At 36.1% G+C, this 7,133-nt stretch overlaps 1 non-coding gene across 1 annotated transcript; it reads left to right on the top strand.

Annotated features, from left to right (window-relative positions):
- The first annotated feature begins 6,275 nt into the window (after window positions 1–6,275).
- LOC112821753 (U6 spliceosomal RNA) lies at window positions 6,276–6,382 on the top strand. Its single transcript, XR_003207534.1, has one exon. It is a non-coding gene; the product is annotated as a U6 spliceosomal RNA (small nuclear RNA).
- The last annotated feature ends 751 nt before the right edge of the window (window positions 6,383–7,133 follow it).

Below are 7,133 nucleotides of genomic sequence, written 5' to 3'. Positions count from 1 at the left end.
GTCTGTAAAATCAGGATAATAGCGATTTCCCAAGGTTAGTGAGCATGAGATTATGTACATTGATTAATAAGTAACCAATGTGATTACATTATCACTATTACTATAATTAAAGTTTCAATTTAAAAATAATGTTCTCCTATAACCTTAAATTTTCCTCCTCATTCTAAAACTTTTAGTCCCTCTGTATACAATTAAGAGTGTGAAAAATCTGAAAACATTTCTCCTGGTACTAGTTACACAAATGTGCACGCATGCACACACACACACACATACTCTTAATTCAAAGACTTATGGATACCTAGAATATAAAAATATTTCCTAAGTTGTTTTCTACTTTACTTAGATCATTTCTAGCACTAACTCAATCTTTGCTTTTTACAAGAGTTTGGTGTGGTTAATTCTACCAGCTCTTCTATTTGGCACATTTGGTGTGCCAAAATGTATCTATCAGAGTCTGTGTTCTGTTGCACACAAGTGGAGTAGGTGGAATATCTCTCTGCTGCCAAAAGAGTATTTATATGCTCAGCAAATTTCCATGGCAATATATCAGTTGCACACCATTATCTGTAGTGTTGATAAGACAATAGGTGTGTCTTCATCCCTTTTTTTCCACTAAAGAAATTTTAATAGACTGCAAATGAATGAATGCCATTATTATATATTTGTGTATTGGGGACTTTCAGTTCTTACAATACAGCAGATTAAGGGTAATAGTGAACCCCTTTCATTACACACACCTTGAAATGCTGAATAAAATAAAACAACAAATAAATAGATAGCCAAGGTCACAAAACAGAGAAACTCTCAAATAAGAACTTGCTTATTTGTGTATCAATATACACCTTAAAGATCTTTTGTGTAGAGTACCTCATTATTTTAAGAGCTGCATAATCTTCCTTAGTATAGATCTACTATAGAATTGAAGCACAAAGAATGCAAGCTTCAGTGTATGTGTGGGAAAGGGTGGGGGAAGTTTGATAGCAAATATGGAAAGAGGTCTTAAAGGCTAAGGACTTGAAGTTTTTTAAGGATTATTTATTTATTTAATAGAGAGAGAGAGAGAGAGCACAAGCAGGGGGAGCAGGAGAAGGAGAAGCAGGCTCCCTGCTAAGCAGGGAGCCTGATGCGGGGCTCAATCTCAGGACCCCAAGATCATGACCTGAGCTGAAGGCAGCTGTTCAAATGACTGAGACACCCAGGCGCCTCTTGAATTTCAATCCTCAGTGGAACAGAGATGGAACCTTATGGCCTCCAAAATAGAGTTTCAATCAATAGATTGAAACCTACATAAAGCTAGCACCCTCAAATAATTGGCCTATCTTGGTACAAGGCAGACTAGAAGAACTTCACTTGTATAACCAGGCAGACAGCAAAAAAGTTTGCATCTTCCTATAGCTATAGATAGTGGTTAAAATCTTTGTAAGAAAGTAAAACCTCAAGGTTGTGCCACATTCCAGTTTGGAATATGAATTTACATGCAGAACATCTTATAGGCCACAAAATTAACATAAAAATTAGTCCTGCTGGTAAAATGCAAATGCAAAAACCCCCTGGAGAGAGATTTCCACAATCCACAGAAGAAACAGTCCCTGCTAAAGGTAAGGTCACAAACAAAAATTACAGATCACAAAAAAGAAAACCAAACTGAGTAGGAGTCTGCAGTATAACAAAGAGAATGGTTAAACCTCAAAACTAGAGGTAGTAGAATTTAAATACTTTCAACTTGAAGGTACTTGTCTTTCTTTCATTCTGGAAAATTTTACTCTGTAGCCTTTCTATTATTTCTATTCCCTCCATCCTCTTCTCTCCTTCTGGAACAGCTCCCAGCTGAATGATGGACCCTCAGATTTATCTTCTATCTGTCCTAACTTTTCTCTCATGATCTTTTTCATGGTACTTTACCACTAAGTGATGCAAGAATCCCTTGACACTAATTTTCTTCTGACTAATTAATTTGCCTTTCAGCCATGTCAATTGTTATACCAGGCCATCTATGGAAAACATTTTTTATTAGAATTTTATTTTTTAATTTTTAAGATCTATAAATGCTTCCTTAATACATTAGATCCTTCCTATATTATGGATATGATAGTTTCTCTTATCATTCTTAGAACATAATAAAGCTTAAAATCTTAATTCTGTTAATTTTTGTTTGTTGAGCATGATGCCTTAATTTCTTGGTATTATACTTTTTTCCCTCAAATGTGTGGTGATTCTTGGTTGTATACTCTTCTTTGATTATGTGATTTTCAGATCCCTATCAGTGTAAACTGTTTTTGTCTGCTGCACCTGACTTTGTTGGGACAGGGTTAGGATATGAGTCAGACAGGATCTGAAGATGATTTGTGTGATGGGATTTTGACCTTCATGGAGTTCAGTAGCTACTTGAGCACTGCCCTGTTTTTCTAGCCCTAGTGAATGAGTCAATTCATCCACAGCTGCGCAGCGCTTAGCACATGCAGAACAGGGAGGGGTTACTAATTTGCTGCTCTACATGCAGTTCCCTAATTTTTCAAATTGATAAATGCCCCTGACCCCCTTCCACTTCTTAATATCCATTAGCTCTAAGCTCGTAGTTCTATCCAACCTCCCTCTACAGCAGACATCTCTAGACATGCATTGGATTTTTCTTTTTCTTTTTTTTTTAAGATTTCATCTATTTATCTATTTTAGAGAGTGTGTATGAGTTGTGGGAGGAACAGAGGGGAAGGGAGAGTGAAAATGAGAGAATCACAAGCAGACTCCACACTGAGCACAGAACCCCATGCAGGACTTGGTGCCACAACACCCTGAGACCACAACCAGAGACCAAGGATTGGAAGCTCAACCAACTGAGCCACCCGGGCGCCCCTCGGTTTTTCTTTTATTTAGCTTTGTTCCTCCAAACATTTGTTCTCTGGTAGTAGAGAACAAGTAGAGTAGAGTTCTCTGGTAATATCTTTCAGAACTTAATAAAAATCTATTTCTTCTGATAGTAGGTTTACCTGGTTTCCAATGCTATTAAACTATATTTTATTATCAATATCTATTTACAGGTATTTTTGTGAGATTCAGTGGGCAGTAAGTGGTAGATGTGTATAACCAGTCTGCCATTGTGAATCATTCTCTAATTTTCTTTTAAGTAAATCATTTGCAAACTTAGTACTGTGGCCATTAGTAAATCACAGATTTTCTGCAATAGACCTCACAATTGACTGGCAGACATTAGGTAAGAATTGTCATAGTCCTTCTGTCTTAGGGAATGTGTTTTAGTGAAAGATGGAGGGTCTGGGGCCAAACAGCCCAGTTAGTGGACTAGTACCATAGGCTAGATTGGTGGTTCTCAACGTTTTCAAGTATAAGGACATGTTTTCTGCATTTAAAAAGAGTTTATCATTCCTTACAAAGTGTAATTAAACTTTTAGTATCCATTGTTTGAGAAAACACATAATAACAAAATGCAGTGATGATTTCCAGGTTCAATTCTCTGGTTTTTTTTAACTGCTAAGGGTGTGTCTCTCCACAATGAATTCCATAGTCTCTTAAAGTTATAACTGCCTATTGGTACAAATAGTGCTCTTAAATTTCACAAGAATATTTGAATATTTTCAAGTAGTCCCTTTATTAGGTATTTCCTTAGAATTATAGCTTTTACCAAGATGAGGATTATTTTGTTTACCAAAGAAAACAAAACAAAAAGTCCTTCATAAAATTCAATATTTTAAAAAATACCTTAATGAATGAGCTAATGGTTTTCAGTCCTTAACATTGCTATTAATACCATAAATCTTTGTGTGTTTTAAGGTTTAAAGCAGTTTCCAATCTATTATCTCATTGGATCTTTACAATAATCCTATGGAGCAGGGAAAATAATACTGTGTATGTCAATCTTCCAGCTAATAATAGACTCAGAGAACTTAAATAATTTCCTCAAGTTGGCAGTTAGCAAGCAACAAAACCAGGGCCAGAACCTAAGTTTCTCAGTGCTCTGTCCATTCATTCCCAAATGTCAATGCACAGGACAATGCTGGCCCATTGCAAACAAAAAAACAAGGTTAAGGAGTATAAAAGCAATTTCAAAACTTTTATTAAGAGATTGTCACTTTACTGCTTTTTGGGATTCAAAGTACTCTCTGTTAGACTTCTTATCACTATGATGGTCTAAGTTGTTGTGGGAAGCACCTATCATACCTACACCGACAAAGGCTCAATAAACAAAAACATTCGAAATACACAACCAAGCACTAAAACAAGAAAGCAAAATCCTCAGGTGCCAGAAAAAAGAACACTAAAAAGTAGTGATCAAGAGGTAAGGTTAACTAGGCAACTGGAGAAGTACAATCAGAAGTTGAGCTTAGGAGCTACAATGGGAGTTGAGGCCCCACGTGCAATGGAGCTGGAGCTCAGCTGTTGTGAAAAGGATTCTAGAATCTCTCTCCCATTAGCCTGAGAATTAGGGGATGAAGCAAACTGATTACCTCCCAGACAACACACTTTCCGAACTAAGTTGTGCACAAAGTAGGAGCCACAGGTGAATTCCTGAGTAGTAGCACAGAAAACGCAAACCAAGGTGGCAACAGAAAAACCTGAGAATCAAAGATCCAGAAGAATCAGAGAAACCCAGAGGACACTAGTATAGACAAATACACTACTGCCCCATAGTCACACTCCACAACCCTGGGGACATGAGACACGGTAGAAAGAAATACCTAAAGATGAGATGGAAATCACCTATCTTCCAGGGGAGGGAGTTAGCACAATTCATGCCCTGAGAATTACAGACAACAGAGCAAAGAGACTATAAAGTAAGTAAGCTTAAATGATTCTGGACATAAAGGAATAAAAACTATACAGAAAAACCAGAACAGCATAAAAAATAAGAGGCATATTTCAGGGGGGGATATAAGCTATATAAATTCCAAAGATAAAAAGTAAATCATTTTTTTAAAACTTAGTAGATTAAAAAAAGTATTTAAAAACTTAGTAGACTAAACATAGCTTAAAAGAAAGTTGGAAGGCAAAGTTGAAATCTCACAGAATGAAACACAAAAAGATAAAAAAGAAATATTAAAAAGAAAGAGGCACAGAGAAAATAGAACATTACTAAGTGTTCCAGAAGGACACAATAGAGGGAATATGAGAGAAATCTGCAACAAAAACGGCTATGATAGAGACTGCTACCTGTTCCCAATAACCAGTCTCCCCCTCTGCCTTTTTCATAGAATCACCCATTTTTAGCTAAGAACTAGGCTGCCCAGAATAAAGACAATATTTCCCAGTTTACCTTATACCTGGATTGGCTATATGACTGTGTTCTAGAATGTAACCAAAACAGCATGTTCAACTTCCAGAAATGTCCTTAAAGAAGTAGGATTTTTCTCTCTACTTTTTCTTTCCTAGTAGCTCAAATGCAGACGGTATGATTTAAGTTTGATTAGAGAATCTACTTGCTGAGAATGAATGGTGGAACAATAAAATAAAAGGGTCCCTGAGCCCCTGACACTATCAAACACCACCTGGAGAGCCTCATCTATGTGAAAAAGAAATAAACTTCTATCTTGTAGGAACCACTTTGATTTAGAGTTGTTTTTTAAAACCACTTGCAGCAGAATCTATTTGTAACTTCTGATTGAGAATTTTCTACAATTAAAGAAAGATGGGAGTCTTCGATTTAAGGGAGTGAAATTAATTTTGAGCTAGAAAAAATGAAATTAAATCCACACATGGACACAGAATAATAAAACCACAGAACATCAAATGTACAGAGAAAAACTTTAAAAGCAAATCAGAGAGAAAAGAGATTGTTGCCCATAAGGAAAGACAAACTTCTCAGCCAGAATGAGAGATACAAGAAGAAAATGGAATAATACCTTGAAAATGTTGAAAGGCAGTAATGCTCAACATAGAATTCCGTGCTTAGCTAAACTATAAGTCAAGAATGAGGACAAAATATGGACTTTGCCAGACATACACATTTTAGCAATAATAGCAAGTACCTATATAATGCAACTTTATAAGGCACTGGTCTAAGTGCTTTATATATTTTTACTCGTAATCTGCACAAGCAGCCTCTGAGGTAGATACTATTAATATTACTATATTAAGGATGATGAAACTGAGATACAGGGAGGTTAAGTTACTCAACCAAGGTCACGCAACTGGTAAGTAGCCAAATTGGGATTCAAGCACAGGCATCCTGTTTCAGATTCCATGGTTTTAATCACTCATAGAATAGAGTTTTTTACTCACAGATCTTCAGTGAGATCACTACTGAAATCATTTAAAAGATTGGTATGGTGCTCGCTTTGGCAGCATATTTGCTAGAACTGGAACGATACAGAGAAGACTAGCACAGCCCCTGGGTGAGGATCCCATGCAGAAGACTGATGGAACCTGGACAGAACAAGTAGGATGTAAGCAGAAAACCAAGAAAACTAAATCAGCAAATCCTCTGGATCAACTCACACTGACTACAAAAATGTTATTTCATGAAATAATTCTGATATTAGATTCTAGGGGACTTTTTCCTCTTGTAGTGTCTTTATTTGGCAAAAGAAAATATTTGGCTACTCTATGTCAATTCCCCCAAAATTTTGGTAATTTTCCTAGTCTGTGAAATCATAGTCTGGCAACCATTGATCTATTGTGCAACAAAGGCTTTTTGTTTTGTGTGTGTGTGTGTGTTTTTTTTTTAAAGCAAATTTGCAAAGTTAATTACTGGTGTGTCATACAAAAAAATATTTAATGGTATTAGTATATTTTGTTATTTGTGTTCATTCTGTGAGAAGGACAGCCTGCATGTAACCATTAGTGAGAATTGCTATTTTCCTCAAACATGGCTCCTTCGAAGGCCATGCTATAAATCAAAATGTAACAAAGGAGAAAAAAAGCCCTTTCCACCACAGAAACTCACTGCTAACTTATTAAGGTTTATGGAGAAAATGCTTTTTGTTGTTAAATTATATCAAGGTGATCTACAATATTTCAGCCCAGAAGGCAGAGCCCAGTGCTGTTACATGCCCACCAAAATCAAAGATGGGTAACCACATAGAACACTTCTGAAGGAGTGAATTTTGTGAGGAATAGAGAATATATGTTACGTTTTACTTGTAATAATAACTATTATAAAATTTTCTTCAAATTACTCTGTAAAC

This window comes from Callorhinus ursinus, unplaced genomic scaffold (genome assembly GCF_003265705.2).
Source record: "Callorhinus ursinus isolate GAN/ISIS: 27379988/994484 unplaced genomic scaffold, GSC_fseal_2.0 scaffold10, whole genome shotgun sequence".
NCBI classification, from domain to species: Eukaryota; Metazoa; Chordata; class Mammalia; order Carnivora; family Otariidae; genus Callorhinus; species Callorhinus ursinus.
The sequence above is the reverse complement of the archived record's forward strand: the minus strand, read 5'-3'. Positions and strand labels throughout refer to the sequence as shown.